General features: G+C 47.4%; 1 protein-coding gene and 1 long non-coding RNA gene across 2 annotated transcripts in view; both read left to right on the plus strand.

Annotated features, from left to right (window-relative positions):
• LOC309523254 (uncharacterized protein) overlaps positions 1–25,167 on the plus strand; it is a gene marked incomplete at both ends in the record, with an annotated part of 611,327 nt that overhangs the window by 376,260 nt on the left and 209,900 nt on the right. The gene's annotated exons all lie outside the window — the stretch shown is intronic.
• LOC309523358 overlaps positions 1–25,167 on the plus strand; it is a 432,302-nt gene that overhangs the window by 333,963 nt on the left and 73,172 nt on the right. The window lies entirely within an intron of this gene.

Here is a 25,167-nt window from a genome sequence, read left to right on the forward strand (position 1 = left end):
TGGAGAGCGAGAGGAGTCGGTGCGCACCGACCCCTCTCGCTCTCCAAGCTTCAGCAAAAGCCTGCATTCGCCCCATAGGACGCACCCAGATTTCCCCTTCATTTTTGGAGGGGGAAAATGCGTCCTATAGGGCGAAAAATATGGTATAAGGAATTACTTGAAAATAAAACCCCAAGGTGGTTGTCACCAATGGAGGCAAAGGCTCAGAAAAGGCCCAATATGGAGGCCAAATGGTCAAAATATTGGGAGATTTTGGAGCAAGAAGGAGACAAATTGAAATTGCAGAGTTTTAAGAAACTAAAAGACAGAGTGTGAGATTGGCTTCATTATTACCAAATAAGAGAGGCATACAATTTGGATAAAAAAATTGGCTTCCAGGTGGAAAAACCAAAGTTGGAAACAGAACTGTTAGAACCCAAAACTAAGATTTTGTCAAAGATGTATAACTTGCTGTTGAAATGGAATACTCAGGATGAAACGGTGAAATCTGCTATGATTAAATGGGCACAAGACGTTGGACATAATATTATGTTTGCTGACTGGGAACAGTTGTGGACCACAGGTATGAAATTTATGGCATGTAATGCCCTAAGAGAGGATATTATGAAAATGATTTACAGATGGTACATGACACCTGTCAAGCTTGCAAAAATCTATCATTTGCCCGATAATAAATGTTGGAAATGTAAAGAAACTGAAGGTACATTCTTTCACCTTTGGTGGACGTGCCCAAGGATAAAGGCTTTCTGGGAGACGATATATAATGAAATGAAAAGGGTATTTAAATATACCTTCTTGAAGAAACCAGAGGCCTTTCTCCTGGGCAATGGTCGGCCAATTGGTGTCAAAGAAGGATAGAACTTTCTTTATGTACGCCACAACAGCAGCAAGAATACTCATCGCAAAGTATTGGAAGACACAAGATCTACCCACCCTGGAAGAATGGCAGGTGAAGGTGATGGATTACATGGAATTGGCAGAAATGACTGGCAGAATCCGAGATCAGGGAGAAGAGGCGGTAGAAGAAGAATGGAAAAAATTTAAAGACTACTTGCAGAAATACTGCAAAATTAATGAATGTTAAAGGGATGTAGGATTGAAAACAAGCGGTATTGGTAAAAAGATTAATAAGAATATGTAAATATGGATTGATAATGGTGGAAAATATATATTTATAATAGGTTAAGATGCTGAGCAAGGACAAATGATAGAGGGTAAGGACTTGCTGAATTAAATATCTGAAATGGAATACAAAAAGGGAGGTGTGAGGAGGTCAGGAAACTAGTAAATGAAGTATAACTCAATGTTATATACTTTCACCACTAGGGGGAGCAGTTACACCTGAGAGGTAGAAATTGTATTTATCACCAATTATAGTTTAAACCAGTGTTTTTCAACCACTGTGCAGTGAGATGTTGCCTGGTGTGCCGTGGGAAAAATTAAAAAATTCGAAAGATTAAAAAAAGAAAAGTCAAATTTTCGCACACTAGGCGGGCGCCGGACTGTGTCCACCCTATTTTCCATCCATCCTGGGTGGGGATCAGATCGGATGGGATCGGATGAGAGTGGACAGGCGGTCTGCTCTCATCCGATTCCCCATAGAGAGCAGCGGGGCTCTGACATCTCCCTCTCCGCACACAGTGGTGGTGTGCCTCGTGATTTTTTTCATGAAACAAGTGTGCCTTTGCCCAAAAAAGGTTGAAAAACACTGGTTTAAACAATGGCCCCTAGGGGTCCTTCTTTCCCTTCTCTTCCCAGTGACTTTTAGTTCTTGTCTTAACCACACATTTCAAAATTCACCCCTTTAAACATATATCAGCTATATATCAGATTTTTTTTTCAAGCTATATACCTTCACCACTATGGGGAGCAGTTACAACAGAGAGCTAGAAATTGTATTTGTCACCACTTATAGTTTAAACAATGGCCCCTAGGAGTCCTTCCTTCCCTTCTCTTCACAGTGATTTTTAGTTCTTGTCTAACCACACACTTCAAAATTCACTCCTTTAAACATATCTCAACTGTATATCAAATATTTTTCATACTGTATACTTTCACCGCTATTTGTAAGGCCTCGTTGGACAGCCACTTTGCTTTCTTGCATTTCTTTTTCATTGGGATGGTTTTAGTTGCTGCCTCCTGTATAATGTTGCGAGCCTCCATCCATAGTTCTTCAGGCACTCTGTCCAGCAAATCTAAATCCTTAAACCTGTTCCTCACTTCCACTGTGTATTCATAAGTGTCAGAGCTGCTACCAGGTCCCAGCTCACATAGGACCACGCCACACAGCGTCCACTTTAAAAGAGTCTTTATTGAGTTACAGGTTTCATTTCCGAACTGCAGCGTGCAGCTCTACACCTTCTGCCCTAGGTCGGCGAAGACCCATCTGAGTCCCCGCCTCTTGCACACCAGCTTAATACCCTAGCCTTGCTCCACCTCCTTCGCCTCTCCCTACGTCTCTGGGTCCTTCTGCCCCCCTGGGACTCCTCCCTTCTACTCTCCTCTGACGCTGACCCCCCTGATCCTTCCGCTTCCTTTCGGCGGGCTTTGGGACCTGGCTCACTCTCCGGGCTGCTTACTGCTCCAGCTTCCGCTGCATTTGAACTTGGCGCGCGCGCCCAACTCTCTACTTTCCTCTTGACCGTTGCCTCGCTCTCTGAGGAGGGCGTGACCACCCCTGACTCGTGCCCTCCCTCCTGCTGACGGCCTCCGGAACCCGATGCCTGGCTGCCTTCCTCCCTGCTGCTCTCAGTCTTGAGCGTGGGTCCCGACTTCCAGCTGCTGCTCTCTGAATCTCCTCTGTTCCCTTCCTCCTGGGGTGTCCCCCCGGATCCCCCCCTTGCTCTGCTCACTGGGGCTCCCTTTTGGGAGTCCTCTGACTCACTGCTTAGGCTTGGAGATCTCGGGTCGTCATCATCACTCATTCTCCCTTCGGCTTCCTCCCCCTCGCTCTCTGTTTCCACCCTTCTCTGCGTCTCTGCTTCTGAACCCCTGACATCCATCCCCCCCTCGAAGCCCCCCCTTCCCCCCTCCCCGCTGTCAGGTGTGGGTGCTGGGTGCTCCATCATCATGGGAGGGAATGCTGGATACAGGTCGCTCCCCGTGGGTGGCCGCCAACTGAAGACCTCCGAGTCTTCCCCCTCGCGGTCGTCGACGTTGACTTGTTGCTCTTCCATCTCTGTACCGCCGTGCTCGAACCCGAGGTCCTCCCCGAACACGTCCATGTCAGTCTCTGCGTCGGTCGCTCGACCTGGCATCTCCAGCCACTTCCTGCGCCATTGCTCCTCTGGTCGATCGTCCCACCAATACGAGTTGCCTGATGCCGAACCTGCCGGTGAACCTTCTGGGGAACGGGTGCTCCGTGCGGGTTCCCCTTCTGAGTCGAATCCATGGAACGTGCTGGAAGAAAGTGTGGGTGTGAACAACCAGTCGTCGAAGAAGCTCGCTGGCATGGGTTTGTGTGGGAAGAGGGCATGAAACTCGTCCTTGAGCAGGGGTTCCTCCAAAGCGTAGTCTGGTACCCAGCTATTGGCGCTGGCCCGGGTGCCCTCTCTGGCTAAGAGGTATTCGACTCCCCCTTCCCCCCATCTGGAGTCCAAAATCTCCGTGACCTCGTTGATGTGGTCCTGGTGCTTCACCCCCCGCGTCTCCGTCCGTTCCCGGAGCGGACTTGGCGCCGTCCCTGGCTCCTGGAACCTGTGAGGTGCCTTGTAGGGAGTGAGCACCGACCTGTGGAACACCGGATGCATTCTGGAACCCTCCGGCAGCGCCAGTCGGAAGGCTACCGGGTTGATCTGCGCTTCGACTTGGTACGGACCGATCTGCTTGTGCCCCAACTTCTTCTTGGCAAGTGACCTGGTCGGCACTGCGTGGGTTGCCAACCAGACCCAGTCTCCCACTTGGATCACTTCGCCAACCCGCCTGTGCTTGTCAGCTTGCACCTTGTAGGCGTGCTTAGCTAGCTCCAGCTGCCGTCTGAGTTGATCGTGGACCGCCTGCAGCTCTGACGCGAACGCGTCCGCCGTCTGTGGTTCTCCTTCCCCCACTCTCTCCAGTCCCGGGAAGGTTCTGGGATGCCTCCCATTGTTGGCAAAGAACGGCGTCACTCCTGTGGACACGTGCTTCGTGTTGTTGTAAGCGAACTCGGCTAGCGGCAGGTAATCCACCCACGTCGCAGGCTGTTGATTGGCATAGCATCTCAGGTACTGCTGCATGATGGCATTGACCCTCTCTGCTTGCCCGTTGGTCTGCGGGTGTCTTGCTGATGCCAGATTGACCTTGACATTTAGAAAACCCATCAGCTTCTGCCAGAAAGACGAGATGAACTGGCGTCCGCGGTCGGACAGGATAGACCGTGGCAGGCCATGCACTTTGAACACGTGATCTATGAACAGTTTGGCGGTTTGTTCCGCCGTGGCCACCTTCGCACACGGAATGAAATGTGCCATCTTGGTGAACAAGTCCACCACCACCAGCACAGCTGTCTTGCCTCTCGAGCTGGGTAAATCCGTCACAAAGTCCAGGGCCACCCTCTCCCACGGTTCAAACGGCGTTTGCAGCGGTTCTAACAGTCCCGCCGGTGGTCTGTGTACCGGCTTGGCCCTCTGGCAGGTGTCGCACCTCGCGACGTAGTCCGCGACCTCCCCTCTCAGCCTGGGCCACCAGAAGTCTCTCGCGACTAATTCCATCGTTTTCTCTGTGCCAAAGTGACCGGCCGTGGGTGCGTCGTGCAACTGTTGCAGTACCTTGGCGCGAAGGTCGTCTCCTGGTACATAGACAGCTCCTTTGCGTAGGAGCAAGCCGTCCCGCACCTGGAACTCGTCCGTGGTAGCCGTGCCTCTGAGCAGTTCCGCCATCTTGTCTTGCGCGAATGAGTCGTCCCGCAATGCACGTCGCACCGCATCCAGGTCTACTGTAGCTGAGGCACACGCCCACGCCGTCGGTGCGAAGATGTGCATGGCCGCCGCTGGCGTCACCTCTTCTAGGTATTGCGGTTTTCGGGACAGTGCATCCGCCATGATGTTGGTGTCTCCTGGGACGTACTCTATTCGGAAATTGAAGTCAGCAAAGAACTCCGCCCAACGTATCTGCCTCTGGTTCAGGAACTGAGCCGTGCGCCAGTGCTCCAGATTCTTGTGGTCCGTGCAGACCTGCACCGTGTGCTTGGCGCCGATTAGGAAGTGCCTCCACGCCTTGAAAGCTGCATGAATGGCCAGCAACTCCCTGTCCCAGATGGTGTAGTTCTGCTCCGACTTGCTGAGCTTTCTGGAGTAGAACGCTCCCGGCCGCCACACCCCCTGCGGGTCTCGCTGCAGCAGGACAGCTCCCACGGCTCTGTCTGACGCGTCTGTCTCTACCCTCAACGGTTTACTGGGGTCGATATGCAGCAGTTGCTTCTCCGATGCGAAGAGATGCTTGAGCGCTTGAAAGGACTGTTCCGCCTGCTCCGTCCAGATGAATTTCTTTTTTTTGGAGCTGAGCGTGTCCGTAATTGCTGCCGTCTGCATCGCGAACCCCTTGATAAACTTGCGATAGAAGTTGGCGAAGCCGACAAACCGCTGGACCTCCTTCCGGTTGCGCGGGCTCTTCCAATCCAATACCGCACGAACCTTGGTGCTGTCCATGGCTATCCCCTTGTCCGACAACTTGTATCCCAGGAAATCCACCTCCGTCGTGTCGAACTGGCACTTCTCCAGCTTGGCGTACAGTCTATGTTGTTGCAACCTGCTGAGCACCTCCCTCACGTCTCGGTCGTGAGCTTGCTGCGAGTCAGAGAAAATCAGGATGTCATCCAGGAAGCAGACGCATGTCTTGTAGAGGAGTCCCTCCAACACGTGATGCATAAAAGCTTGAAAACAGTGAGAGCCATTTTGTAATCCAAAGGGCATAACTCTGTATTCGTAGGTGCCCAGCGGTGTGAACATGGCCGTCTTCCACTCATCGCCCTCCCGCATGCGGATGAGATTGTACGCCCCTCGCAGGTCCAACTTGGTGAACACGCGTCCCTTGCGCACCGTCGCGAGGAGGTCGTCAATCCTGGGCATGGGGTAATCAGACGGTTTGGTCATCTGGTTCAAAAGGCGGTAGTCCACAACGAGTCTTTTTTGGGGCGTGTCTTTCTTTTTCACGAAGAAAACGGGACTGCCCCCCACTGCCTTGGACTCTCTGATGAAGCCACGCTCCAGATTATGCTCGATGAACTGTTTGAGTTCCTGCATTTCATCTTCAGACATGGAGTATAGCCGCCCCTTCGGCAGCGTCGCCCCCGGTAGGAGGTCAATCTTGCAGTCATATGGCCGGTGAGGGGGTAACTTGTCCGCCTCCTTCTCGCAGAAGACCTCCAAAAAGCTCGCGTATTTGTGGGGGACCGCTTGCAACGTTCCCAACTGCAGTTGTGATTCCTCCTCCTCTCCCTCCCGACGGGGCAGGATGCAGTGTTCTGCGCAATAAGAGGAGCCGAAGATCAGTTGTCTCTGGTACCAAGCCAGTGTCGGACTGTGCCTGTCCAGCCAACTCATGCCCAACACAATGGGCGTGTCCGACAGTTGGGTGACATTAAAACTGATGACTTCCCTGTGGTTGCCAAGGCGCATCACCATCGGTGGCGTCTGCTTCACCACCTGCCCCCCTAGCAACTCTCTGCCATCCACTGTGACGACTTGCAGGGGCAGAGTGGCAGGCAATAGCTGTATAGCGTGCTGCTCCACAAAGCTCTGCGCTATAAAGTCTGCGTTGCTTCCAGAATCCACAGAAAGCGGCACTTCGATAGTGACGCCGTCGGGTAGCTGGAGAGACGCTGTGAGCTGCACTACTGGTTTGGGTGGGAGGGGATCTGTGGGTTGCAATATCGCTGGGGACTGCTTCACAGATGCGTCTGGCTGGGCCCCAGTGCCTCCGTCTCCAGCCAGACATCGTCGTTTCCCTGCTGTGGTTCTCCTTGCTGCGTTGCTGCAGTCACCATTGCTGAGGCTGCAGTGTGCTTGTGGAGCCTCCGGGGACACTCCTTCGCCAAATGGCCTGGATCCTCGCAGATGTAACACTTCCTGTTCCCTCTAGGAGGCTTCGCTTTCACTGCTGCCGGTGCTAGGGCTCTGGCTGCTGACTGAGCCCTTGCACCTCCAACCTCCATCGGTTCCCCTCCCCCTCCTGGCGGAGGTGTGGATTGCGCACGCGCTGCTTCCCTCGGAACGAAAGAGAAACTTCTCGCTGCTTCGCGCCCTCCACGTCCTTCATCTCTGCACCATGGACGTTCTTCCAGCCTCACCCCCACAGTCAGCGCCCTTTGGACCACCTCCTGCGTGCTTCGGGGCCTCTCCCCCCTTGCAATTTCATCCTTAACCGCAGAACTTAGACCCTCCCAGAAGAGGTCTCTGACAGGGGGCGAATCCCGATCCCATTCTAAAGCACTGACCAGCGCAAAAAATCGGGCGTGATACTGCCGGACGCTCGCCCTCCCTTGTTTTAGTCCATGAATCTCCCGTCTGGCAAGATCCACATCAATAGTAGACAAAAAACACGCATCCATCGCTTTGATAAAGGCATCTGCATTCTGAAGCGCCGGATCTTTATCCCTCCACAAATTGCGCAGCCAGGCTTTGGCATCCCCATGCAAATGGGACAATATGAACCCCACCTTCTCTTCCTCATCTCTAAAGTCTTTTGCCAGCAGTTGCAGTGCGCACATTACGTCTGCTCTAAAATTAGGGTACTGTTGCAAAGTCCCATCGAAGTGAGCCACAAGCCCTCCTGCTCTCCGTGCCAATCCCACGCCCTCCGGTCTGGGTCCCGGTTGCCCTTGCTTAACAAGCATTTCAAACCTGGCGTGTAGGTCTCTGTAGGCGGCTGTAGTCTCCTCCTCCCGTTTCTTGGAAGCCAATACCTCTGAGGACAACTGGGTCACTGCCTCTTGCAGCGCGGAGATCCTCTGTTCTTCCGTCATCTTGCTAACCTTTGTGAGCTTGCTTACAGACACCCCTCTTCCTCCCCTAGCGGCTTCTGCTCCCGCTGCGAGGTTTCAGGTTTCTGAAGCTTTGATGGGATGGGTCTTACTGTCAGAGCTGCTACCAGGTCCCAGCTCACATAGGACCACGCCACACAGCGTCCACTTTAAAAGAGTCTTTATTGAGTTACAGGTTTCATTTCCGAACTGCAGCGTGCAGCTCTACACCTTCTGCCCTAGGTCGGCGAAGACCCATCTGAGTCCCCGCCTCTTGCACACCAGCTTAATACCCTAGCCTTGCTCCACCTCCTTCGCCTCTCCCTACGTCTCTGGGTCCTTCTGCCCCCCTGGGACTCCTCCCTTCTACTCTCCTCTGACGCTGACCCCCCTGATCCTTCCGCTTCCTTTCGGCGGGCTTTGGGACCTGGCTCACTCTCCGGGCTGCTTACTGCTCCAGCTTCCGCTGCATTTGAACTTGGCGCGCGCGCCCAACTCTCTACTTTCCTCTTGACCGTTGCCTCGCTCTCTGAGGAGGGCGTGACCACCCCTGACTCGTGCCCTCCCTCCTGCTGACGGCCTCCGGAACCCGATGCCTGGCTGCCTTCCTCCCTGCTGCTCTCAGTCTTGAGCGTGGGTCCCGACTTCCAGCTGCTGCTCTCTGAATCTCCTCTGTTCCCTTCCTCCTGGGGTGTCCCCCCGGATCCCCCCCTTGCTCTGCTCACTGGGGCTCCCTTTTGGGAGTCCTCTGACTCACTGCTTAGGCTTGGAGATCTCGGGTCGTCATCATCACTCATTCTCCCTTCGGCTTCCTCCCCCTCGCTCTCTGTTTCCACCCTTCTCTGCGTCTCTGCTTCTGAACCCCTGACAATAAGGGATTTGGTTTAGATTGTATCTTACCTGTCCAGTGGTTTTTCCTACTTTCTTCAGTTTAAGCTTGAATTTTGCTATAAGGAGCTGATGATCTGAGCCACAGTCAGCTCCAGGTCTTGTTTTTGCTGACTGTATAGAGCTTCTCCATCTTTGGCTGCAGAGAATATAATCAATCTGATTTCGATGTTGCCCATCTGGGGATGTCCATGTGTAGAGTCGTCTCTTGTGTTGTTGGAAAAGCGTGTTTGTGATGACCAGCTTGTTCTCTTGACAGAACTCTATTAGCCTTTGCCCTGCTTCGTTTTGATCTCCAAGGCCAAACTTGCCAGTTGTTCCTTTTATCTCTTGATTCCCTACTTTAGCATTCCAATCCCCTATAATGAGCAGAACATCCTTCTTTGGTGTCACTTCGATAAGGTTTTGTAAGTCTTCATAGAACTGGTCAATTTCAGTTTCTTCAGCACCAGTAGTTGGTGCATAAACTTGGATTACTGTGATGTTAAAAGGTCTGCCTTGGATTCGTATCGAGATCATTCTATCATTTTTGAGACTGCATCCCAGTACAGCTTTCGCCACTCTTTTGTTGACTATGAGGGCCACTCCATTTCTCTTACGGGTTTCTTGCCCACAGTAGTAGATATGGTAGTCATCCGAACTGAATTCGCCCATTCCCGTCCATTTTAGCTCACTGATGCCCAGGATGTCAATATTTATTCTTGCCATATCATTTTTGACCACATCCAACTTACCCAGGTTCATGGTTCTTACATTCCAGGTTCCTATGCAATATTTTTCTTTACAGCATTGGACTTTCCTTTCGCTTCCATGCATATCCACAACTGAGCGTCCTTTCGGCTTTGGCCCAGCCGCTTCATCAGCTCTGGATCTACTTGTACTTGTCCTCCGCTCTTCCCCAGTAGCATGTTGGACACCTTCCGACCTGAGGGGCTCATCTTCCAGTGTCATAACTTTTATATGCCTGTTGTCTTTGTCCATGGAGTTTTCTTGGCAGGGATACTGGAGTGGCTTGCCGATTCCTACTCCAGGTGGATCACGTTTGGTCAAAACTCTCCACTATGACCTGTTCATCTTGTGTGCCCTGCTCGGCGTAGTTCATAGCTTCTCTGAGTTCTTCAAGCCCCTTCGCCACGGCAAGGCAGTGATCCATGAAGGGGTCTTGGAGAAGAAGCTGAGGCTCCAATACTTTGGACACCTCATGAGAAGAGAGGACTCCCTGGAAAAGACCCTGATGTTGGGAAAGATGGAGGGCACAAGGAGAAGGGGACGACAGAGAATGAGATGGTTGGATGGTGTTCTTGAAGCTACTAGCATGAGTTTGATCAAACTGCGGGAGGCAGTGGAGGACAGAAGTGCCTGGCGTGCTCTGGTCCATGGGGTCACGAAGAGTCGGACACGACTAAACGACTAAACAACAACATACTTTCACCACTAGGGGGAGTGGTTACACCAAAGAGCTAGAAATTGTATTTGTCACCAATTATAGTTTAAACAATAGCCCCTAGGAGTCCTTCTTTCCCTTCTCTTCACAGTGACTTATTGTTCTTATCTTAACCACACACTTCAAAATTCACCCCTTTAAACATATATCAACTGTATATCCAATATTTTTTTCAAACTGTATATCAAATATTCTTTCAAAGAAAAGGAAAAGGAGAAAAACAGGAAATGACACACATCAAAAATATATAGACATTGTCCCAAATAATATCACAATTTAAATGCCCCCTTCTACACTTTCATCATTTATCAACTCAGTCCTAAATGTTTATTCCAGCATGGATTGACCATCTGGTAATAACTCAGATACTGTTTCAATGCGCAAAGCATGGGAAATAAACAAGATGAGCTTGAGCTCTTGGTACAGCAAACTAAATATGACATAATACGCATCACTGAAACCTGGTGGGATAAGTCCCATGATTGGAATGTAATAATGGGGGGATACAATCTATTTCAGAGAAACAGACCAGACAAGAAAGAAGGAGGAGTGGCGTTATATGTCAGGGATGTGTATACCTGTGAAGAGATCCAAGATTTAGATCCTCAAAGCCAAAGTGAGAGCATTTGGGTCAAAATTAAGGGAGAGAAGAATAACAGAGACCTCATTGTGGGAGTTTACTATAGACCCCCAAGCCAAACGGAGGACATAGATGATGCCTTCCTGGAACAGATGGCCAAGCATGCAAAAGGAAGGGAGATAGTAGTAATGCGGGACTTCAATTACCCAGATATTTATTGGACGTCAAACTCAGCCAAGAGCATAAGGTCAAACAGATTCCTCACTGGCCTTGCAGACAACTTCATTGTCCAGAAAGTGGGAGAAGCAACAAGAGGAACAGCCATTTTAGATCTGGTCCTAACCAATGTTGATGACCTGGTTAGTGGGGTAGAAGTGGAAGGATCATTAGGCGCGAGTGATCATGCTCTTCTGAAGTTTACTATACAGCGGAAAGGAGCAGCCAAGCATACTAGGACTCAATTTCTTGACTTTAAGAAAGCCGACTTCATAAAACTTAGGGAAGTGCTGGGTGAGATCCCATGGACAACAATACTAAAAGGAAAGGGAGTTCATGATGGCTGGGAGTTTGTTAAGAGGGAGATAGTAAAAGCACAACGTCAGGCAATACCAATGAGACGGAAACATGGAAGGTGCCTAAAGAAGCCAGGGTGGCTATCTAAAGAACTTTTAACCGAATTAAGATTAAAAAAGGATGTGTACAAAAAATGGAAAAGGGGGGAAACCACCAAAGAGGAATTCAAACAAATAGCCAGCACGTGTAGACACAAAGTCAGAAAAGCTAAAGCACAGAATGAACTCAGGCTTGCTAGAGAGGTTAAAAGCAACAAAAAAGGCTTTTATGGGTATGTTCGTAGCAAAAGGAAGAACAAAGAAACAGTGGGGTCACTCAGAGGAGAAGATGGTGAAATGCAAACAGGGGACACAGAAAGGGCTGAACTCCTCAATGCCTTCTTTGCCTCAGTCTTCTCCGATAAAGAAAACAATGCCCGACCTGAAGAATTTGGAGCAAATGATTCAGCAAAGGAAACACAGCCCAGAATAACTAAGGAGATAGTACAAGAATATTTGGCTAGTTTAGATGTATTCAAGTCTCCAGGGCCAGATGAACTGCATCCAAGAGTATTAAAAGAACTGGCAGATGTGATCTCAGAACCACTGGCAGTCATCTTTGAGAATTCCTGGAGAACAGGCGAAGTCCCGGCAGACTGGAGGAGGGCAAATGTTGTCCCTATTTTCAAAAAGGGGAAAAGAGAGGACCCAAATAATTACCGCCCAGTCAGTCTGACATCAATAGCAGGGAAGATTCTGGAGCAGATCATTAAGCAAACAGTCTGTGAGCACCTAGAAAGGAATGCTGTGATCACCAATAGTCAGCATGGATTTCTGAAAAATAAGTCATATCAGACTAACCTGATCTCGTTTTTTGACAGAATTACAAGCCTGGTAGATGAAGGGAACGCAGTGGATGTAGCCTACCTTGATTTCAGCAAGGCATTTGACAAGGTGCCCCATGATATTCTTGTAAAGAAGCTGGTAAAATGCGGTCTTGACTATGCTACCACTCAGTGGATTTGTAACTGGCTGACTGACCGAACCCAAAGGGTGCTCATCAATGGTTCCTCTTCATCCTGGAGAAGAGTGACTAGTGGGGTGCCACAGGGTTCTGTCTTGGGCCCGGTCTTATTCAACATCTTTATCAACGACTTGGATGATGGACTTAAAGGCATCCTGATCAAATTTGCAGATGACACCAAACTGGGAGGGGTGGCTAACACCCCAGAGGACAGGATCACACTTCAAAACGACCTTGACAGATTAGAGAACTGGGCAAAAACAAACAAGATGAATTTTAACAGGGAGAAATGTAAAGTATTGCACTTGGGCAAAAAAAATGAGAGGCACAAATACAAGATGGGTGACACCTGGCTTGAGAGCAGTACATGTGAAAAGGATCTAGGAGTCTTGGTTGACCACAAACTTGACATGAGCCAACAGTGTGACGCGGCAGCTAAAAAAGCCAATGCAATTCTGGGCTGCATCAATAGGAGTATAGCATCTAGATCAAGGGAAGTAATAGTGCCACTGTATTCTGCTCTGGTCAGACCTCACCTGGAGTACTGTGTCCAGTTCTGGGCACCACAATTCAAGAAGGACACTGACAAACTGGAACGTGTCCAGAGGAGGGCAACCAAAATGGTCAAAGGCCTGGAAACGATGCCTTATGAGGAACGGCTAAGGGAGCTGGGCATGTTTAGCCTGGAGAAGAGGAGGTTAAGGGGTGATATGATAGCCATGTTCAAATATATAAAAGGATGTCACATAGAGGAGGGAGAAAGGTTGTTTTCTGCTGCTCCAGAGAAGCGGACACGGAGCAATGGATCCAAACTACAAGAAAGAAGATTCCACCTAAACATTAGGAAGAACTTCCTGACAGTAAGAGCTGTTCGACAGTGGAATTTGCTGCCAAGGAGTGTGGTGGAGTCTCCTACTTTGGAGGTCTTTAAGCAGAGGCTTGACAACCATATGTCAGGAGTGCTCTGATGGTGTTTCCTGCTTGGCAGGGGGTTGGACTCGATGGCCCTTGTGGTCTCTTCCAACTCTATGATTCTATGATTCTATGATTCTATGATTCTATGATTCTATGATTCTATGATTCTATGATTCTATGATTCTATGATTCTATGATTCTATGATTCTATGAATTTAAGGATCCTCTTCTGTCCTCTTCTTTTCTTCCACCTCTTGTGGGCTCAATCCAACATATGAGTCCAAATAAAAATCCATACAAGTCCCTATAAATCCATATAAATCCAAATATAACTGTAATCCAATCAGGGTGGCAGAATGTTAATTTTCTAGCCACTTGAAGGCTTAATCCTCACAAAGTTTTTAAATATAGGAAGATTTCCCCCAGTTAATCTTTCTTTCTCCCTTCGTACTCCAATGGGGATATGAGAATAGTCACAATTTATTTTCAAGCCTCTTCTATATCCATTTAATCAAAGGGATGTGGAAAAACATAGGTATGGATGTTGCCAACTTCTCCCCCTTTGCATTATATAATGACTTATACAAAGTATCTAAATCTCTGGGCTGAGGATTAAAATGCTTTTTCTCCAGCCAAGTCACCAAGTTTTCGCAAAAGAGGAGGAAAAACAAAGTTCCTTTTGAACTCTTATCTCTCTTCCAGCGTTGTAAAATGATACTTGATTCAGAACACTGCCTCTGAGGACTTTCAGTTTGCAATTACTCAGCAGGGAACTTTCACTTCCGTCTTGTTCTCATGTCTTTGTTCTCTGCGCCATCTTAACACCGTGGCCGGGACGGACTCCCTTCTTATGTCCCTCAGCTGACCAAAATCTTTGAACTCCTTCCAGTAGTCAGATTTCAAATATATCTTGTTTCTTGGAATTCAAGTTCCTCGTGGAAGTTTAGCACTTCTCATCAGAAGCCTGAGACTGCACAGCGTGAGTTAGGTGCTTCCCCTTTGTGCCTGCAGCTCTATCCCGTCCTCAGATTCTTACTAAAAACCCGAGAAGCAGGAGAGCAAGTTTTGGCACCGCTGGGTGCTCCGCCCCCCAAGGTATCCCCCTTGAGGTTTTGAGGTCTGTAGAGCCCTTACAAACCTCAAAAAAAAACCATGCTGCTCAGAATTACCAGAGCGGTCATTCCGCACTTCTCTTTGATGTCCGTGCTGAACTGGAAGTAACTTGGATTACTGTGATGTTAAAAGGTTTGCCTTGGATTCGTATCAAGATCATTCTATCATTTTTGAGATTGCACCCCAGTACAGCTTTCACTACTCTTTTGTTGACTATGAGGGCCACTCCATTTCTTTTACGGGATTCTTGCCCACAGTAGTAGATATGATGGACAGCCGAACTAAATTCACCCATTCCTGTCCATTTTAGTTCACTGATGCCCAGGATGTCAATATTTATTCTTGACATCTCATTTTTGACCACATCCAACTTACCAAGGTTCATGGTTCTTACATTCCAGGTTCCTATGCAATATTTTTCTTTACAGCATTGGACTTTCCTTTTGCTTCCAGGCATATCCACAACTGAGCGACCTTTCGGCTTTGGCCCAGCCGTTTCATCAGCTCTGAATCTACTTGTACTTGTCCTCCACTCTTCCTCAGTAGCATGTTGGACACCTTCCGACCTGAGGGGCGCATTTTCCAGCGTCATAACTTTTATATGCCTGTTGTCTTTGTCCATGGAGTTTTCTTGGCAGGGATACTGGAGTGGCTTGCCGGTTCCTGCTCCAGGTGGATCACGTTTGGTCAAAACTCTCCACTATGACCTGTCCATCTTGGGTGGCCCTGCACGGCATAGTTCATAGCTTCTCCGAGTTACTCAAGCCCCTTCGCCACGGCAAAGCAGTGATCCATGAAGGGGAAAACATCTAGCTATATATACATTATTTACACAGTGGGCCCCATGTGATTGGCTAATTCCGGGCTGCTCACTGATTCACTTCCACCTAGAGTTGGATTGGGTGGCTCCTGCAGACCAATCAGACTGCTGCATTCTGGATCCTATTGTTCTAGGATTCAGCTCAGTACATAGCAATATCCCAAGTGTGAAAGGAAACAGCAGATGTGCAAATTGGGTAGATGCCAATCCAGGTAAAACTGAATGACATGACTTATGTTCTTAAAGGTACTGTGGGCTGCTGGGGTAGTCAATCAACCATTGTGAATGCCATGGGGCACCAGGGGTGCCAACTTGAATAAAATATTGGGCGGGCCCAGGGAAGCCGAGGCCTGCATAATCAATCACATGACACAGTGCACACCAACCATTTGAATGGATATGTCCATCAATTTTGGGGGCCCCTGCCCCCTCAAATATTTTATGGGGGGGCTAAAGCCCCCTTGGCCCCTAGAAGTTGGCTCCTATGTGGGGCATGATGTGGCATATTGTCAGAGACATGCTGACCTGTGGTAGAAATAGGACAACCTAGGGAACAAGAAGTCATTATGCAGTAAAAACAAATCATTTGTCGTCTTCTGATTTACAGTGTATAGAAACATACAAGTTTGGTACTAAGCTTTTTGTATCTTTATGAAGCTAGAAAACAGAAATGCTTTGGCAACTGAGCCATGAAATATTGTCAATGGATGTTCCCATTAAACATGCTATCTGTGGCAATGTTCAGGGATGCAGGAGAGGATATATTGTCTGATTATATCAATCAATCAAAACTTTATTAGCAAAGCCAACAGGCCACAGCTATACAAGAATTAAAAATAAAATAAAATAAACATAAAAAGGGGATAAAAACAAACAAAAGGAGGTCCGTCAGGTGAACACGTCTGTCACTCAGATGGTGGCCCTTAATTTCACAGCTCTCTCGATGTACCTTGCGACCTTCTCTGTTGTCTGACTGTCCGTATCAGATAAGAGAAAGAACAGTATAATGTCTTGTGGGCGGCCGGGGTTGGGGAGAATGAGTGGAGTAATAATCTCATTCCTTAGGTCTTTATAAAGGGGGCAGGATAGAAGGACGTGGGACACTGTTTCCGTGTTACCATCTCTGCATGGGCAGAGTCGTTTTTCAAATGGAGTCTTTTGGTAACGACCTTCGAGTACGGCAGAGGGAAGAACATCCCATCTAGCCAATGTAAAGGCGCGTCTGTATTTTGGGATGGTTAATTTAGACAAATATGAAGCTGGGAAGTCAAAGTGGGCAGGGGGAGAGTAAGTATACCATGGACACATTTTCTTTAGAATAGTCAGGTTGTTTTGCCGTTCAATGTCTTTCAGGCGCTGGCCTATTAGGCTCTTTGCTTTACTAAGGCCCATTGATAGTAGGGATTGCGAATGCAGACCGCATGTAAGGAGTTTTTGATGCACAGTTTTGAACCACATGCTTTTATGAGGGTCTTTCATTACTAGAGGCAGTAGGCCGGGTGGATTTAGATTAAGGCGAAGCCAATAGTTGAGTGTTCTTTGCCAGCTCTGAGTTTCTACAGATGGGAGGCAGGCCTCGAGTCGTAAAGCTGCGTTTGGGACACAGGAGGGGACACCGAATATCTGCCTTAGGAATTTAGACTGAACAGTTTCAAGACTTGAGCAGTGGTTCCCCGTCCATATTTGTGCCCCATACAGTAACTGCGCCAGAGGTTTTGCCTGAAAGACTTCAAAGGCTGCTGGGATATATCTGCCCCCCTTCGTGTAAAAGAAGCGCGACAGCATCTTAATGCTTTGAGCTGCTTTTTCTTTGGCATATTTTTGATGGACATCCCAGGACCCGGTCGACTGGAATGTCTGATTATATCCTTATCCATCTTGTGTTAACAAGTTCCCCAATTTCAGCAGAGTAATACATTCCCCTTTATTTTAAGTTTGCAACGGCAGCATTTGCTCAGGCTCGCTAAAGCCTCTATAATAACTATTCTGGTAATTTCCCCTTATTCCCTCATAAGATAGAAGAGACGACACAGTCTTTCACAAAAGTATAAAAAGAGTTTACTCACATTCTGTTCACAATCAGATCCCAGAAGGCAGACTTAAGCTTAATGAAGTAACATACAGTGGTGCCCCACAAGACGAATGCCTCGCAAGACGGAAAACTCGCTAGACGAAAGAGTTTTCCGTTTTGGAGGTGCTTCGCAAAACGAATTTCCTATGGGCTTGCTTCGCAAGACGACAATGTCTTGCGAGTTCCTGCTGGTTTTTTTCCTCCCCCCCTTTTTCTAAACCGCTAAGCCGCTTATCAGCTGATCCGATCAGCAGATAAGCTGCTAAAAGCCGCTAAAAGCCGCTAATAGCGCTAATCCGCTAATCCGTCAATGGGCTTGCTTCGCAAGACGAAAAAACCGCTAGACGAAGAGAATCACAGAACGGATTCTTTTCGTCTTGCGAGGCACCACTGTACATTTGAAATCTATCTCATAAGAAGACAGTCCCTTTGTCCTCTCTTGGCTGGGAGCCAAGAGTGCATCTTTCACTCAGTAGATGTTGCTTCTTCGATGCATGTGGTGAAAGAGAGAGAGATGGCTGCCCTGCCCTGTGCTTTTGTCATCACTTGCACAGGTGAGGCCACACCCACCTCTAGTCACATGTAGAGGAAGTTTGTCCCAGCCCAGAGGGAAACAGGAAGTTTACCTGCTGGCTGGACAAACATCCCTCCCCATGTCTAAACATGTTCATTCTAGGAATGTTGTACCTGACTGCTCTTGTGTTTCACATCCCACACTATCTTCCCGGAGACTCAAGTTTATAGTCTGTTGTAATTTCTAAATGATGTCTCCACAGCTTTTTAAAATATGGAATCTGCAGACATAAAGCTTCCACATTTCCGAGTCTATTCTGTTTTCACTACTGCCTACACATTGTACTTCTTGAATACTTGTAGGTTCTAGTGATTCCAACTTTAACTGCTGAAAATACTTTTCTCAATAATTGAATAATTAAAAAATAATTAAAAAGTGTATGTGTGTATTGATATGTGCATCTGATGCTTGTATGTATGTCTACATTGATGTGTGTGAAAATGTTTGTTTCTTCTCAATATCTAGAAGAATTCTTTTCAGTTACATTAAAACTTCAGTACCATCACCATCTATATTTGCATTTTCAACTTCAATCCAACATTTATCAATTACATTGCAGGGGGTTGGACTAGATGTCCCTTGGAGTCCCTTCCAACTCTACAGTTCTATGATATGGTGGAGTTAACCAGGGCTATTGACTGTTTGGCTCCGAAGCACCCTCTCCGATTGCATGGAGCCCGGACAGCCCCGTGGTTTTCCACGGATCTGAGGGCAATGAAACAATCGTTGAGACGGCTAGAGCGCCGGTGGCGGATAACTCATTCCGAATCTGACCGGACACAGGTTAGAGCTCAACGTCGAGCCTACCAAGTGGCGATAGCGACGGCGAAGGAGAATTTCTTCACCGCCTCTATTGCATCTGCAGAAAACAGCAGCAGGAGACTTTTTCAGGTGGTTCACAATTTAGCGGAACCACCTGCAACATCGGGGCCCAGTACGGGTCACATGTTCTCCTGCAATGATTTTGTAAAGTTTTTTGCAGATAAAATCGCTCAGATTCGGGAAGAAGTAGACTCCACCGTGGGAGCAGGACCGGGGCGGGAGAGTGCTAGAGTTCTGTCTAGTCAAGTTGAGTGGGATCAATTCCAATCTGTTACCTCCGAGGATGTGGACAGGCTGCTTGGTCGAGTGAAACCAACCACCTGTCTCCTGGATCCTTGCCCATCCTGGCTTATAAAAGCTAGCCGGGAAGGACTGGGCGATGGGCTTCGTGGGGTGGTGAATGCCTCCCTCCGTGAGGGAGCCTTCCCAGACCCGCTGAAAGAGGCGGTTATTAAAACGCTTCTTAAAAAACCATCTTTAGATGCAGCCACGATGGCCAACTATCGCCCAGTCTCAAATCTTCCATTCCTGGGCAAGGTGATTGAGCGAGCGGTTGCCGAACAACTCCAGGCACGCCTGGAAGAAGCGGACCATTTGGATCCCTCATCATGGGACTGAAACTACCTTGGTCGCACTGGTTGATGATCTCCGGCGGGCTAGGGACAAAGGTGAGAGCTGTTTCCTAGTTCTGCTGGATCTCTCAGCGGCGTTTGATACCATCGACCATAGCATCCTTCTGGACCGTCTTGAGGGGCTGGGAGCTGGGGGCACTGTTATACAGTGGTTCCGCTCCTTCCTCCTGGGCCGTGTTCAGAAAGTGGTGGTGGGGGATGAGTGTTCAGACCCCTGGGCTCTCACTTGTGGGGTGCCTCAGGGTTCTGTCCTCTCCCCCATGCTTTTCAACATTTACATGCAGCCGCTGGGAGAGATCATCAGGAGGTTTGGGCTGGGTGTTCATCAGTATGCGGATGATACCCAGCTCTACCTCTCTTTTAAATCAGAACCAGTGAAGGCGGTGAAGGTCCTGCGTGAGTGTCTGGAGGCGGTTGGAGGATGGATGGCGGCTAACAGATTGAGGATGAATCCTGACAAGACAGAAGTAATGTTTTTGGGGGACGGGAGGCGGGCAGGTGTGGAGGATTCCCTGGTCTTGAATGGGGTAACTGTGCCCCTGAAGGACCAGGTGCGCAGCCTGGGAGTCATTTTGGACTCACAGCTGTCCATGGAGGCACAGGTCAAATCTGTGTCCAGGGCAGCTGTTTACCAGCTCCATCTGGTACGTAGGCTGAGACCCTATCTGCCTGTGGACTGTCTCGCCAGAGTGGTGCATGCTCTGGTTATCTCCCGCTTGGACTACTGCAATGCACTCTACGTGGGGCTACCTTTGAAGGTGACTCGGAAACTACAACTAATCCAGAATGCGGCAGCTAGACTGGTGACTGGGGGCAGCCGCCGAGACCATATAACACCGGTCTTGAAAGACCTACATTGGCTCCCAGTACGTTTCCGAGCACAATTCAAAGTGTTGGTGCTGACCTTTAAAGCCCTAAACGGCCTCGGTCCAGTATACCTGAAGGAGCGTCTCCACCCCCATCATTCTGCCCGGACGCTGAGGTCCAGCGCCGAGGGCCTTCTGGCGGTTCCCTCATTGCGAGAAGCAAAGCTACAGGGAACCAGGCAGAGGGCCTTCTCGGTAGTGGCACCCGCCCTGTGGAACGCCCTTCCAGCGGATGTCAAAGCGATAAACAACTACCTGACATTCAGAAGACATCTTAAGGCAGCCCTGTTCAGGGAAGTTTTTAACGTGTGATATTTTACTGTATTTTTGGTTTTTATGGAAGCCGCCCAGAGTGGCTGGGGAGGCCCAGCCAGATGGGCGGGGTATAAATAATAAATTATTATTATTATTATTATTATTATTATTATTATTATTATTATTATTGTTGTTGTTGTTGTTGTTGTTGTTGTTGTTATTATTATTATCATTATTATTATTCTATGAAAACACATTTAGAAAAAATGTAAGAGGAGAAGATGGGAGTTCGCATAGATGCCAAAAAACCCCACCCAAAACCAATAGGTTTGGATGCAATTGGGGAGACCAGAAAGACTGCATGATGAGTAGGTCACATTTTCTACTGCATCACACTGTTTATTCATGTTAAGCTTGTGGTCTAGTAAGACCCCTAGATCCTTTTCACATATACTACTGGCAAGCCAGGTGCAGGGTTGCAGTGGGAGGGGGGTGCAGCTGGGGTGATTGCCCCAGATGCGTGGGGGGAAGAGCTGCTCACACCACCCTCCCCGAGCCAACCCTGCGTGGCTTTGTGAAGCTGGTCTTGCAAAGCTGCTTGGTGAGGATGGCATGATAAGGACCCCCAAGGGCACATGACGGTGTAGTTCCAGCAGCTGGTGTCACTTTGGTTTCAAGGTCTGGCCTGGCACCGCAGGCTCCATTCACCCTCCGTGCCCCACCATGGAAACACTCCTTGCAAAGTGCCCTCCGACCCCACCCTTTGATCAAAACCTGGGACTTCCGGAGGCGGCGCGAAACAGCAATGGCGGTCCTCCTCAGTTGCTGAAGAGGGGCTTCGCGGAAAAGGGTCGTGCGCTGCAGCACAGTGACGACCCATCCAGAAAAACCACGGGTAGAGTGAGCCCGTGGCCGTGGGACTCGGCGGGCACCAGGAGCGACCCCAGAAACGTTGAAGGGACCCCGTAAGGAGCTCCGGATCGTGGAAGGGGGAGCGGTGCTGTGAGTTCATCGCTCTTTCCGCGGAAGTGAAGCCGCGCGGCTGCTGCTGATGAGCGCTGTCCTTTCTTCCTGCAACATTTGGCTACAGAACTGTATACTCGTGAGTAAGGATTTACAAGCATTTATTTGAGTCTAAATTTTAAGGGAAAATTCGGCTGAAAACGGGAGGTGAAAACAGGAAGTCCGCCTTCCGACTTTGCTAAGATCAAAGCAAAAAACTTTTGCAAGCTGAGAGCGCTGTGAAAAGGATTTTAAGAGGAAACTGTTAGGACTGTGCAAATTGGAATTTAATCATCTGAAAGGGGGAAAAGATTAAGAGGCTGGGAAGTGATTGATTCGAATGGAAACTTCTCCTCTTCTTTACTAAGTGGATTACAAAATAACCAAATGCTGGGGCTGCCAGGACATTAAGAACTGTCAAATTGCAGAAACTGTAATTAAAGTGGACTTGCTACTGTTAAGCATGATTGGATACAAATAAGGAAGAAACTGTTTCTTGCACTTATTATTGAAACTTTGTTGGTACTCTGGGAAAGCTCTTTAAGTATAAAGGGACACTGAAGGTACCTTTAAATTTTTTTCTTTCATTTTGGGCTTCTGCTTAGAGTGGAAAATTTTATTTTCTCATTGACCTACAGGGAAGCTCCCTCTAGTGGATTTAGGACTAACTAATCTCTGGGAACTGCTTTTTATTTGGATTATCTTCTTGGTATTTGTTTTCTTCTTCCTGGATTATTTTTCCCATGGGACTTACAATTTGACCTTGACGCATAGACAGCTGTGTAATGAGTGGCACAAGGAAAAGGGCAGCTAAAACAAAGGCAGAACAGCTACTGCTACAAACAACATTGCCTGTACAGCCTGTACAGTCACGTAGATCATCTGTCCCTACGGTTTTATCATTGAAAGAAGGACAAGGTGCTCAACCAACTCAAGAGCCAGTTTCAAAAGATATGGCTTCAGGAGGGGTTGACCCAGTTTCTCAGAAAATTTTGGATCAGCTTGCTGCTTTAAACACAAAGTTTGATCAAGTTACAACTACTATCAACAAGCTGACTGACCAAGTCTCTCAAAACACACAAGTAATTGGGAACCTCCAAACAACAACTTTAGAAAATCGGAAACTGGCTGATCAAGCAAATCAGAAAGCAGAGGAGGCCAACAAGAAGGTAGAGGAAGTAATAAGGGAAGTAAAGCCACATTGCAGGCAAATCAGTGAACAGCAGGCCTATCTGTCTATGGTGGAATTGAAAAATCGGGAAAATAATCTTAGGCTACGCTCGATTCCAGAACTTGAACAAGACAATCTGATTGGCTTTTTGACATCAGAATTATCAAAGTTCTGGGCTATAGAAGAAGATAAGGACTTTAAAATTGTCACCGCTTTTCGATTGGGAAGAGTGGTGAGGAAGGACAGAGCTAGAGATTGCCTGATCATTTTGAGATCTAGGCAAGAAAGCGACAAGATACTCGGCCTACACTTTAAAAAAGCACTGGTGATCCAAGGTAAAAAAGCAGAAATCTACAGAGATATCCCGAAACAATTACTGGACTTAAGAACTATATATAAGGATTTAGCAGGACTACTCAGAAACAACACAATCCCTTATAGGTGGGAATTCCCTCAAGGACTATCATTTACCATCAAAGGGAAAAAGATAAAAATCAGAACAGCAGAAGACCAAACAAAATTTTTGAACGACTACGGAGAGGACCTTCGGAAGGGAGTAGCAGGAGCCGGGCCAGCACCTCTACCTGAACCAGCACCTGTTCTACCATCGGGTTTGGACGAAGAAGATACACCTCAAGAGGACTCTTAAATTGATCCAGGATGTCTCTGCAACTTCTAAGCTGGAATATAAATGGCGGGAACTCTCCGGAAAAAAGAAGGAGGATCTTTCACATATTGAAAAAAGAACAATTGGACATTATCTGTTTGCAGGAAACTCATGTGACTAGGCTCCACAGGAAAGTATTAATCAACAAAAGACTAGGCCAAGAATTTATTTCATCAGACAAAGTTAAGAAAAGAGGCGTTGTGATTTATGCAAAGGAGAACCTGTCACCGAAATTTCTATTTAAAGATGAGCATGGAAGAATTTTGGCAATTGAGATACAAGCACAAGGAGAAAAGTTTTTAATAGTAGGAATTTACGCACCAAATGAAGGGAAGTCAGAATTTTATAAGAAGTTGCATGAGATATTGCTGGATTATTTGGACTATTCTAACATCTTTTTGATGGGAGATATGAATGGGGTGGTCTCTACGTATATGGATAAGTCGCAAAACCAAAATTTAACCAAAGATGGCAGGCTACCTAAGACTTTTTTTGAACTGGCCGACAGTATGGATTTGATTGACATCTGGAGGACAAAGAACCCCCTAGGTAAAGAAGGAACATTCTTTTCCGAGGCTCATTTGTCATGGACAAGAATAGACCAAATTTGGACATCTAGAGGACTGGCACCTAAGACTGTTAAAGTGGAAATCTGCCCAAAAACTTGCTCCGACCATAATGCTTTGAAAGTGGAACTGAGACTTACTCCAGCTGGTTCCTTCAGATGGAAAATGAATGACGCTCTGCTAAGAGATCAAGAGATTGTGAAAAAGGCCCAAAAAACTTTAAAAGACTACTTTGAAATAAACTTGAACACCTCGGTGGAAAAGAGAATAATCTGGGACGCAAGTAAAGCAGTAATGAGAGGGTTTCTGATACAACAGAATACGATCAAGAAAAAACTCTGGAATGGAAAAAAAGATAAGATATTAGAGAAGATAAGAGATGGAGAGAAAAAATTGAGATTAAAACCAAAATCTAAAGAGATTCTGAGAGAAATTAAGTTTTACCAAGCACAATATGCGAAATTAATAAATCAAGAAGTGGAATGGAAAATCAAACAAATGAAACAAAGATCTTTTGAATCGGCGAATAAATGTGGAAAACTGCTAGCATGGCAGTTGAAAAGGAGACAAAAATTGAACTTTGTTACCAATCTGGAGGTGGAAGGGAAAAATATACAGAAACCGGAAGAAATAAGAAAGTGTTTCCAGAAATATTTCAAAAAACTTTATACGCAAGGGCCTCAGGAAGTGACTGAGATAGATCAATTTCTAAAAACTAATGGACTACCAAAACTATCTCAAGAAAAGAGAACAATCTTAAACTATCGTATAACACAACAGGAGATTGAGAGCGCCATCCAGAATATGCAACTTGGCAAATCTCCAGGCCCAGATGGTCTTACCTCCAAGTATTATAAGACTTTAAAAGACTATTTGACACAACCACTAATGGAGGTTTGTAACCAGATTATGGAGGGGAAGAAGACACCGGAAACGTGGAAAGAAGCTTTCATCACATTGATTCCTAAATTGGAAGCTGAAAAGACTCAACTAAAGAACTACCGTCCCATCTCACTCCTAAATGTGGATTACAAAATCTTTGCAGACATTTTGGCAAGTAGGTTTAAAAGAGTGCTAAATGAAGTAATTCACAAGGACCAGGCAGGCTTTCTCCCAGGCAGACATTTGTTTGATAACACTAGGAACATTATTGATATTTTGGAACTTTTGCAAACAAATATCAATACAAGAGCAGTGTTAATTTTTATTGATGCGGAGAAAGCCTTTGACAATATATCCTGGAAGTTTATGAAGAAAAATTTGGAAGGGA

This window comes from Podarcis vaucheri (genome assembly GCF_965113315.1).
Source record: "Podarcis vaucheri genome assembly, chromosome: W".
Taxonomy (NCBI): Eukaryota; Metazoa; Chordata; class Lepidosauria; order Squamata; family Lacertidae; genus Podarcis; species Podarcis vaucheri.